Source organism: Vigna unguiculata, chromosome 10 (assembly GCF_004118075.2).
Source record: "Vigna unguiculata cultivar IT97K-499-35 chromosome 10, ASM411807v1, whole genome shotgun sequence".
Lineage (NCBI taxonomy): Eukaryota > Viridiplantae > Streptophyta > Magnoliopsida > Fabales > Fabaceae > Vigna > Vigna unguiculata.
In genome coordinates this window covers 36,020,265-36,033,160 of record NC_040288.1, presented here as the reverse complement: position 1 = coordinate 36,033,160, position 12,896 = coordinate 36,020,265, and positions in this window count along the sequence as shown.

The following is a 12,896-nucleotide window of genomic DNA, read 5'->3' as shown; positions in this document are numbered from 1 at the left end:
AAAAACAACCTTATCCTCATCGATTATGTCTTAGTTTGTCTTGTCAATTCACCCACAAAATCTAAGACTCACTTTGAATGGTTCTCTTGCATCTTCACTCGTCACTACTACACACCGGCCATCAAACTTTCTTCTTATTGCATGGATTGATGCACTCTTATATATTAAAGTTTGAGTACAGATTTCACTTAGATCTTCAATCCATTTTATGGTCTAATAAAGACAAACTTTTAAGTTGTTTGCCATTGGAATTTTAAAGTTGTATCAAATTTGAAATGTTCAAAATTCAAATTTTTTATATTTTAAAAGTTAAATTTAAGTTTTGAAAGTGTGAGGAACTTTGTTTATAAGTACAAGGGTGTTTAAGATTAATAAAAAGATAATATTTTACTATTTTAAGCTATATAAAAAAAAACTTAAAGTTGTAATGATAAAAAATTTACATATTTTATATATGACTACCTCTCTAAAAAAAATTTCTTATAACTTTTTTAAGTTGTTGACATAGTTTTTTTTTCCCGTTAGAATTATAATTTTTGATTTGTGTAATTTTTCCTTTCGATCTCAAAATCTTTCCTTTTGTGTTTGTTGCATGAACGGAGTTATAAAATTATTGTAAATTTCAAGTTAGCTATTTTGTTATATATTATTATGGTTACAAATCAACTTTATATAAATCTTGTTAGAGATGTGAATAAGATATGAAAAGAAAAAATAGTTCTAACTTTTTTTATTATTTTATTTATAATTAAATATTGTATTTTAAAATTCATCTAAACTAACATACGACTTTCATAAACTAATACATGATTTTTGACATGCAATTTAAACACTTAAAACATTAAAAAAAATTCATAAAATTTGATTTATGATTTTGATGAATAAATAAGAAATTTGAAATATTAGTTTATTAGTAAGGAGTCCTATAATTTGTATAAGTGAAAAATAAAAAATTAAAGTAGTAGAAGTACAATTAGAAAGGAAAGGAAAGGAACAAAAGGGTCAGCACAACAAATAATTTAGTGCGATAATTGTTAGAAAATATGGAGAAAAAACATAATTGTTATTCGCAGAAGACCAGAAAATAATCATTGTGTATAAATTTTTACAATACACAGAAAATGCTCTTAATTCTTTAAACTCAAATATATTCACACTCTTTAAAACAAAAATTTTATTACACCTCACAACACTGTTTAAAAGAGTACAAGAAAGATCAAAACACTAACTTAAAATGTTTTGACTTAAAAAAATATCATAGATTTAGAGTCTATCAGATAGTCATTAACACGTATTTTCTATGTCAAACTTTTTAAGATATATTATTTTTATCACCCAACTAATCATTCTCAAAAATCACTATAAAAATTAAGAAATTCTTAATAAATTAAATATTACAGTGGAAAACTCTATCTGAGAACCACTCAATTTGATAATAAATTTTCTTGCCTTTTTTTCATTTATTATCAAATGATTAATACAATTTAATCCTCGTGCACTTAGAAGTAATCTTACCATTGTAATCACCACATTATCTTAACGGTTAAATGAAATATTTTAATATATTTAATAATTTTTTATAAAAATATTCACATAATTCAACTTCTGAAAATAAACACGTAAATATGACAAAGACTAGGTAATATATCGCAAGTGAGGATAGTGGTATCAGAAAAAAAAAGAAAGAAAGAAAAAAGAGTGATAATATTTTATTTTAAAATTATTATAATATGAGTGTATATAATATTTAATTAGATGAATATGACATGGTACGTTAAGAAAATTCTTTTTTCACTTTATGTATTTTCTAATTTAGCTTTTTTTTAAAACGTAAAATACTTAAATACACTGCAGCGCCCAAAATACACATAAATTTGAAAATAGATAAACAAAAATGCATGAAAAAAAATCGTAATATTTGAACACAGACAATCTCATAAAAAAATATATTCATCAATGAAATTCATACTAACATTACCGACCACACTAGCAATTAATTAATATTTGAAAAAAGACAAATAATATCACAACAAAACATAAGAAATTTCAAAAGTTTGAAACTTTGAACACAGACAAATAACATCACAACAAAACATAAGAAATTTTAGAAGTTTGAAACTTAGATGTACAATTAAAAATAACATATCTAAATAGAAAAATTAAAATACTACTTTAATTTATTACTTCACATTTTTTTTTCTTGAATAACATTAACATGTATACATGAGAGCATGCTTTGTTAGGTGGACACTCCTCTCAGATTTAGAGTGTGCTTTTTTTAGGCAATGTATTTACTGTTCAATAATAAAGTTAGAAAAATGAGATTACAAAAAATACTATAAATACGAAAAATGAAAATTATTATTTGAATTAAACTGGTTTCATCAGAGTAGAAAGATTTCTGAGAAAAGCTTAATGAATCAATTATATTTTTATACTGATTATCTTTTAATATAATTAATTTTTCTTTTAATATGTGTTTTCTTTTAAAACAAATGAAATTAAAATATTAAATTAATAAATCAATATTTTTAATATATTTTTATTTTGAAGTATATTTTTTTAATAAATTTATATTATAATTGTATCAACTGAGGAACACTCATTTTGATTATGTTATTGATTATCAAAGCTTCAAAAGTGATAGAGTGTGATGCATGAAATACAACCAAAACTGTGTTGAAATAGGACAAACTTCAAAGTTCAAAAGTTTTAGAAAAAAATAGTACTCAACTATTCTTCTAATATATTATCATTTTGACAAGTGTATATATTAGTGCCAAATTTCAAATATTAGATGCATGCATCACTTTCGGGGAACACCATGGTCAGATATCACTTTCAATACTATTAGCCACAGGACTTTCCAAGTTTCCCACTCTTTACCTTATTATCTTTAATTCAATCTAGTTTAAACTTTCAAATAGTTCATTTGGCAGCTTAATTTGATTTTTTTTATTAAGAAGTTATTTAAATCAAGCATAAAAATTAAATATAGTTCAATTTAGTTTTAATTTAATATATAACTTGAATCAAACTGATTAATAGTTTTGTATTTTAGTTTGAATTCTATTAATCTATGAATTGCAATTTGAAGTGGTGGTAGAGTATATAATATAACCTAATTTGAAATGTTGAATTGTGAAGCCTTGGGTTAAGTAATTGACTGCTAAATGATATATCTTGAAACTACTTTAGTGTTAATTAAGTTTTATAAAATGAGATAAAAGTATCACTTTACTCAGTTTTATACATCTTAATTAGTTGTTCTTTAGTTATTTTCTTGTGATTGTGTTTACCAATTTGGTAATTTTTACTGTGAATTAAGATGTATATGAATGGAATGATGAGGTAGTTATTTCTGGGGTGGAAATACTACCATGAGTTGGTTTTTGTGTGGGGTGTATTGATGACAGGGACGAAATGAAATCATTCTGACTCTATTTGTAATTGGATTCATACAAATGAACATAATAACTAGTTGTGAGATTCCAAGGAAGTTCATATCTAGAGTGTCAACAGTGGTCAAACCAGAATTTACACTATCATGCTCTGTAAATCGGAGAGCGGCTTGTGCATTATAGTTATAACTCCTGAAAGATAGGAGTGATTGAGCAATGTCAGGTGTAGAATCTCAGTTACATTAAAAAAAATTATTTATTTTTAATTATGTGAAATAGTAAGAGCTTATGTGAAAGAAAGAAAATAATATTAACACAGGTATAAATAATTCTAAAATTATATAAACGAATGCATATAACACTTCACTACGCAAATAATACTCTATTAGGCGATTTCAAATGCATTTTTTTCCGCTAGTGTTAATAATATCTGTAAATACAACTTATATTGTACAAACTTATTATGCAATTTAAGTTTATGGACAAAACTTATTCGACAAAGAATAATTTGTTAGAATTAATTGACGAATTAATTCTATTAGTGACTCATTTGAAATATTATGATGGGCCCAATTGTAATTTAATAAAATATAAAGGCTTATTGGTTATTATTATGAGAAGTGATAATAAAATAAAATGATGGACGTAGGTTTATAAAAGGAATTGGGGTTCTGCCTCTGGCCATAAGGTTCTTTTCACATTAACCCACGTGTGAGAAGAGAAAAAAAGGCAAAGAGATAGATTGAAAAACGGTGATTGAAGAGCACACAAGATTACAAATTTGAAGAACGCATATTTATAAGATTTCCCATGGATCAAGGTTAGTGCTCTATTATGTTTTATCGAGTGAGACTCATAACTCTTAAAGATCTTTAATCAGTTTTACATAATTGACGTAGGATAAAGGGGAAAATTGTGGAATATACATCAACTATTGTTGCCCACTGAAAGTTTTCTCCTTCCATCATTAGAAAAATCATTTCGAAATTGAAATGCATGAAATAAACAAAGCACATGCAAACAAGCATAATATCTTGTCAATTTTATGTTAACTTGCAATTCAAAGAACTTATAGTAACCATTTGTGTCACCGATAATTAAGGAATTTATTACCTGATCAATTGAATAAATATTGATATTACTGTACATTATATTTTGGTAAGAATATAAGTATGAATAAAAAATTTTATATTAAATAAAAATAAGAAAGTCAAGTCGCATATATAAAAAATAAAGATTCACAAAAATTTAATAATTAAGATTACACCGTCCATAAAAAAGAATGTATATGTCAAGATCCAATTCACACTTTGATTTAACTAGATGTGAGAATCTCTCTATTAAGATATATAAATATACCTTAATTGCGTGTAGTTTCTGCTAATAATAAAGTATTATTATTCAGCATAGGATCGGGAAAAAACGAGTCAACCTTAAATTTCAAATGGCAGCAATTTAGTTAATAATTAATCTGCATTTGCATGTTCTTATTGGTGGTGATTAAAATCCATGAAAAATTAGTAAAGACGATGAACCAAGAAACATCACTCAGTAGATAACGATTATCGTTGAATTCGTATAACGTGTGGCAATAAAATTGGTTAAATTTATAAAAAAAAAAAATACTTTTTTCCTGAAAGGACAAGGTTGTTTTATATGTCATATTATATATTCAAAATCAAATTCAATGAAACTAATTATTGTATTTAAATATCATATTGTATATTTAAATTAATTCATTACTAAAAACATATATGGATGGTGATGAGTTGTTTTATGATTTGATTAACTTTTACACACAATACGTGTATATTTATTAATATAATTTATATTATAATTTGTAATCATAGAATTACGTAATTTGTATATAAATATGAAAGAGAATTGAAATCATAAATATAAAAAACATTATACAAAAATCATTCGTATGTCTTTTCATTTGACAATTTTTCAATATAAAAAATATTTACTAATTCTTTTTTAAAATACATTTACAATTTCTTTTTGTTAAAAAATAGTTAATAACTTTACAATAATAAAATTCAAGACAATTTAAACTGAATGATGAGAGGTTTTTTTTTATTGATGTTTTATACTAAATTTAAACTAAACTATTTTTAATTTTTATGTTTAATTTGAAGTATTGTATTTACTGAAAAGTCAAATTAAATTGAATTGAAAAATACATTATGTGGGGACAGTTAGGTAACCAATGCTTCTATTTCTCCTTAGAAAAATCGAATATTTGAATAGTAAAAATGCAAATGATGAAACTAACTAAAATTTTTCTTTTATCATTTTTCAACTAAGCTGGTCTTTAATTTTATTATATTACACGACAAATACCTGTTCGATAGTAACGTTGTCTGATTATATCTAAACAGAATTGGAATCTATACTGTAATCTTTCGTTTACTTTAGGTGTGGCTAAAATTTTAATTCTTAGATTTTTCATGTTCAACGATCGACCGAAAATTTTATTATAAATATTTTCTGAAATCGTTAAGAGTGTTTCCTCATCTTACAAGAAAATATGTGTTTCCCTGATCTAATAATAAATGCAACGATTTTTTTTTTTCCTTCCAGATATCAATATACTTAGAACCGAACCTCGTAACAAAATACAAGAAAAATAATATTTAAGGTTACAACACCATAGACTTTGGTTGCTTTAAAAATAGGAAAAAGAACAAGATTCATATTCTATCAGATTTTGCTTATACCTAAAATTTTGTTTAAACCTAGCTTTGATGTTTTGGATACTAAGAATGAGAAGCATAAATATAACTAAAATTAGTTATGGTATAGATGTTGAGATTTTTTCTTTTTAAATAAAGAAAAAAAGATATTAAAGAAATTTTTTTGGTGTCAATTGTAACATGTGATTTAATAATGTAAAACTACTAAATAAAGGTATTGCATAAATAGTCAATAGGAGATGACATGCATACACTCAAACTCTTTTAGACTCTATTTATCCGGATAAGTGTCTTTGAGTAGAATTAAGGAAGCCTTACATTTGTGATGGTGGAACAACTCGCTTACTCAAGTTACCACACACAAGGTTAATCCCTTACACAGTCATAGAACTCTGATGTTGTTCTCATGACATGACTTTCTACCACTCTCATCGCCTAATCCTCCTCCTCTACATGAGTATGGATGATGAGTAGAGTTTTAGAATAACTTTACAAAAGAGAACAACTCTTTCCTCAATGCACACATTAAAGAAAACACATATTCAGTGGGATTCCTTCTCTGGGGGTGCCCTCACATTCACCAAATCATACTATGGTTTCCTTATAAACCAAATACATTCATGTGATAACCATGAATATCATAAATTCATGAAAAACATAACATAAAATTTTTCAGAACAGGAATGGCACCCAACGGCGAGGAGGTGCGCCCAACGTTGCACTTGTAGGGGCTTAGCGTCCAACAAGAAAAACTGGTGCTCAACATGAGGGTCCATGCAACCTTTCTAGATTAATTGTTAAGAATTTCGCTCAGACAAAGTTGATGCCTAATGCCAAAAGTCAGTAATGAGCTATCTGTTTCTGGTTTTGTTCAATAGAGAAGAAGATCGCCCAATGAAAACCACTCTAGAGGCTCATTGTCAAAGTGTCGCTTGGTGGCACGACCAACGTCGAGCGATTTGGAGCGAAAATGCTCCTAGACTTGGGATAATTGAGCTAGCATCCAACGTCCTCTTTTGTTGCCCAACACCATGATAGAAACTAGAAAATGAAAGTGAGAATTCCAACTTGATTAATTGTCTCTAATTGGTACCTATACTTCTTTCGTTGTTTCAGACAAATGTAAAATAGTCCTTAAATGGTTCAATCAAGTCAATTGCTCAAATTAGATTCTCTTCACTCAATTTCCCTATCCATCCAAAATTCATCACAAAAACAATACAACACACATTTAACACAAAAATACAACTTTCCTGTAAATTTAGACAGAAAGAAAAGAAAACCAATCCAATATCACATTTTTACAATCTCATCATGTATAAGTTCAATTCAACCTAAAATTCACAAAAAAAAAAACAAAAAAAAAACAAAAAAACATGTTGGCTTTTTTACCTTAAAGGAGTCTAAGTTCTTTAACACATTCTCACAACTTCAATTCCTCGAAAACCTAACTTCGCCTACAAAGAGATCAAAATAACGATCGAAGGACAAGCTTAGATTCACTAACACGCAGAGAAAATTAATGGGAGTAAAAAAATCCCACATGCAACTCAAAAAAAGGCCATGAAAAGGAAAAACACATATTGGGCTTCTAGAAATTGAGGGAAGAAAATTGACTATATTCTTGACTTTGATTGGTAGATTTTGTAGAGCTCTTCGAGGTGATACCAAAGGTGGACTATGTTTGAAGAGAAGGTGATATTTGAGTGAGTTGCTAAAGAGAAAGGATTGAGGTTTAAGAGAGAAAGTTGTTTGAAAGGAAATTGAGCTTTGTGTTTGTGTTTTCTCAGGTAGCTGTATTTGATTCTTTTTCTTTTTAAATAATGTTTTACATTAGTAAAATAAATAATTATTGATGAGAATTTTCTACAATGGTGAAGATATTGAGACATTCAACATCAATGAGTCATTGTTGATTTTGATATGGTTGTTGGAATTTTTTAGAGAAAAAATATCTTGGAAAATTTAACACTAAGTCATGAACAAACTCGTATAAGATGTCATTATATTATTTTTAACCTAAAATCTTAAGATTATAAGTATGTGTGTCATTTTGTTATCTCAATATGAGTTAAGAGTCATACATTGAATAAAAATAAAAAAGTTGGGTACCATGAAAAAATAAAAATCCACAAACTTTAAGAATAATTCATTTATTTTGAAAATTTAAAATCTTTTTAAGTAAAATGACTTATTTAAGAAAAAAATTGAAAATTAAGAATTTTTAAAAGATATTTTAAATAAATAAAACAGTGAAATCTGAAATTCAATAAAAGAAATTTGAAATTCTTCATTTAGTCACATACATTAAAAAAATTGTTAAATGTCATTTAAATTTTAACTAATATTTTTTAATACTTATTTTAAAATAAAATTTTATTTAAAAATAATAATTACTTTATCCAAATACAAAATAAAAAATTAAATATTTTAATCATCTATCCAAACAAAATATTTTGAAAATAAAAAATATTAATTACAAGTAATTCGTATATTTTAATTTAATAAAATTATAAAAATTACTTATTCAAACCTGTAAAAATTTAATATAAAAAAAATACGAGAACCTCTTATACAGATGATAACTCTCGTATATAAGTAACTCTGGTGTATAAGATAACTTCTACTCTTATCAATAAATGTTCATTTGTTAGATTTATATGATAATTTTTTGTAACATATTTATCCCTATGTGATGATAAAAAAAATCGAACACATTTCAATAATTAATCGCGGGTTAAATGATACATGAATTTGCACTAACAAATATATTCGATTTTAGGTTTAAATATGTTTTTTTTCTTCAATATTTAGTGAAGATTGAAATTAATTTTTTTTCAAATCTTAACTATTTTAGTCTCTCATCTTTATAAATATATAGATTTACTCTTTTAAATTAAATTTTTGTAAGTTTATTTTATATTTTAAACGTGTTTCTGAGCTAACATCGAAGTGAATATGTGTCAAACTGTGTAAATAAACTATAATACGATAGTGAAATGCGTTTGAAACATCAAATAAACTTAAAAAAGATTGGTTAAAATGACTAAATTCACATATTTACAGAATTGAGAGACTAAACTGATTTAAGATTTTTAAGAGAAACTAATTTCAATATTCACTGAAGATTGGAAGACCAAAAATATATTTAACCCTCAATTTTATATTATTTTTAATTTGTTAATTTTACCTTGGACAATGAAAGTGACCAACGGACCCATCTTCTCGTAGAAATGCAAATTATTTGGATGTTGATATATAAACTTAATTGAAGCAAATGAAAACAAGTAGAAAACGAGTATAAGTGGATTTAAAATTCTTTAAATAAAGATGAGATCCACCATGCAATTTTGTTTTTTGGAAAAAAATGAATGAAAGTGAAGAAAAATGTGCAGTAATTGCACCATGGTTTCATAGGCATCAGTGACTTAAATATAAAATAACATATTTCAATACGTGAAAGACAAGATAAAATATATAATTGATTATAGTAAAATTTTCTCATATTTGAAGTCATTCAGAGACTTTATAGTTATAATAATAGATTAGAATAAAAAAGTATTCTATCAAGTAAAAATTGACAATTTTAATTAAAAACTTATTTCTTTTCATTCTTTCCGATAAAAACAATTTTTTTATTACTTATTTCTATTGAAACAAACTATATTTTTATTTTACTTTTTACTTGTTTCTCTCTTATTCTTTTTCCCACCGACCTATTTTAAATCTAATTCAATTCTAAAAGCTAATTCATGAAGTAAAGGTTATCCATTATTTATACAATAAATTATGTCATCTATTATGATATACATATATCTAACATAATAAGACAATTATCTTAATATTTATATTTGGAGATAACTCTATTTCCAAAATTAATTTATGAAATAGAAACGTCACTCGCTTATATATACTATTATATTTACAGAACAACCTTTGAATAAAATATTATTGATTAGTATCTTTTACTTTTTTATAATGTTAGATTTTTTATTTATTTTTTTAAGTTAGAGTAAGGTGGTAACCAAATCTGTGGATCTGATATCTACTACAAAAATTTTAAATGTTAAATGTTATGACTTCATATTAAAAAAATAAAGTAATCAAACAAAGTATTAAATTACGCACACGAAGCAACATACGATGTTAACAAATATAACTAAGAACACGTGAAGAAGTCCAACCCAATAAACTAACCTAACCCAGCTTTCATTATTTTCAGTGTCGGCTATATCTTCTGCACCGCATAATTTGTAATTGCACCACATATATTTTAAATGACCATTTTATCCTTTATAATAGTAACTTTTTCATTATTTGTTTCAAAAATCTTTTAAAACAATTTCTTTTAGAATTTCCATAACCAAATTTTCGGAACATAATTTTGGAAATACATAAAATACATTCTATAGAAAAATATGATACATTACGAAACAAGTTTTCTAAAAATACACTTTTTAAAACATATAAGAAGCATTTTGGATTAACTTTCTACCACAAGGTTTCTAAAACATGTTTTTGAAACAAATTCTTTAATATTTTTCCATCTTCCGATAAAAAAGTGTAATAAAAACGAGAGATATAACAACGAAACAACATAGATGATGTTGACAAGATGTAGTAAAATAAAAAAAAAAAATTATCTTTTTCTATTGATATTGGGTGCAATTAATAATAATAGGAATGCAAGAAGAAAAAATTTTCTATGCTTATCCTCTTTTTCTTTGGAGTTGCTCCTTTTTACTTAGAATAAACTATTTTACCAGAAAGGCTATGTAGTATGGCCCAAAGAAATTGAAATCCTTGTTGGTAGTGGGCTGCATTATGGGCCAGTTCATGTAAGTAGTAATAGTTGGTATTAGTAATATAATATTGATAACGTTTACAATTTTTCTATTTTTATTTTTTATTAGTTTGTGTTACATAATATGCTTATAATTCTCTCCATTCTCCTATTAAAAATCGTTTGATTGGTCAAACTTTTTTACGCCAATCAAATATATATATATATATATATATATATATATATATATATATATATATATATATATATATTATTTTGCTTTTGATTGTAAAGATATCATAACATGGCATAGATAATATATATTTATTGTGATGAACTACGAAACAATTCTTTATAGCTAACGTAGATAAAATAAAAAGATATGTTATATATATTTTTTATTTGATGAACCACGTTTGTTATTTTATGAACACGAAACAATTTTTTTTATGAATACTCAAAGTGGCTCGTAGAGTTAATTATTATTCATTACGCTAAATAATTCATACCAAGAATATTGATATAAAAATTAACAAGTAAAAGATAATATTTTTTTATTAAATGCAATTATTTAAAAAATAAAAATAACGGGAGCTAGTATAGAAGTTATTAAGTTGTATATATTTATAACATATATTTTACGTAAGCTATAATGTCCCAATTTAGTAGACTAATTTTAATAAATAGAACGTCACATGATTATAGTACAAACTAGAGCATCAATATAAAGTATATTAGAATTTATCCCAAATTATACTGGAATGGAAATTCGAAGACACGGCACAATGCCATGAATATAATCTAAACCCACATTAGATTAAGCTGAAAATTTGCTCACAAAGCAAGAAACTACAACATAACAATACACAAGAAGAAAGACTCAACAATGAGCGATAAAGGATCCAAGAAGCCTAACTACACCGCAACCTCCTCACCAACATCACGATCACTAAGAGTCTCCACATCTCTCACACCAAGGATTTGGTGATCATCGCAGAAGGAAAAGTCAAAGAAGAGAACAAACACAACGAGAAATGATAAGCTAGTGTAAAATAATTTTCAACATGTCATAGCAAGTAGATACTTAAAACAAATTATAAACATGCAACATAGTAGGCACTTAATCATGTGATAGCAAACAAGCAAGACTCTAAGACTCCATATCCGGATCATACTCTTGATATAGAATTCTATAGGAAGTATGCATATGTGTTGGTTTCTAAACTCTGCAGAGTCTAAACGCAAGGGGTTATCACCAACCACACACAAGGTTAATCCTCTAATGTCTTGGGCCTAATATGTCCCAATACTGGGACCTCCTGCCACTCTCATCACATAAATCCTTATGCTCTATGTGAGCGTTAACAATTATTAGAGTTCAAGATATCTTCCTTTATCTAGACATCTCCTATATCAAGGTATACACTAACCACCATCACCAAGAGTTCCCCTTGAAACTCTTTTACCAACAATTTCCACATGCCATCTCAATCATTCAAGTCTTATGCCAATCCACCACTAACCAAATAAGTCATGTTTTCCATTTCATACTCAACATAACAAGATTTCATTTAATCCCATACTTTATAAATGCATACCATGACATCATATATCACAAAATAGTATTCATCCCAAATAAGTGAGTGCCAACATTTAAGTACATGCAATTCCATACAATCAAGCACAACACAACCATAATTCTTACACCAAAATTCCTAAGAAAATTTATTATCACAAAACCAAAATCACTGCAGTAATGTGTGACACATTTCTCAAGCTACGGATATCTAATCAATGATCCAACCGGTCAAACCACAAAATAGCATGTTATGAACCAAATGTCCAAATTTAAGCTCAATCCAACGGTAATGAGTCGGGAAAGTCAATTTTACTAAAACTGCACATTAGACTAATGCACTCGCCCAGCGACCACTCGACGATTCCAGAATACAGAAAATAACGTCAAATATCACAGTTTCACAAATATTTGAACCCTAACTCAGAGATACACCA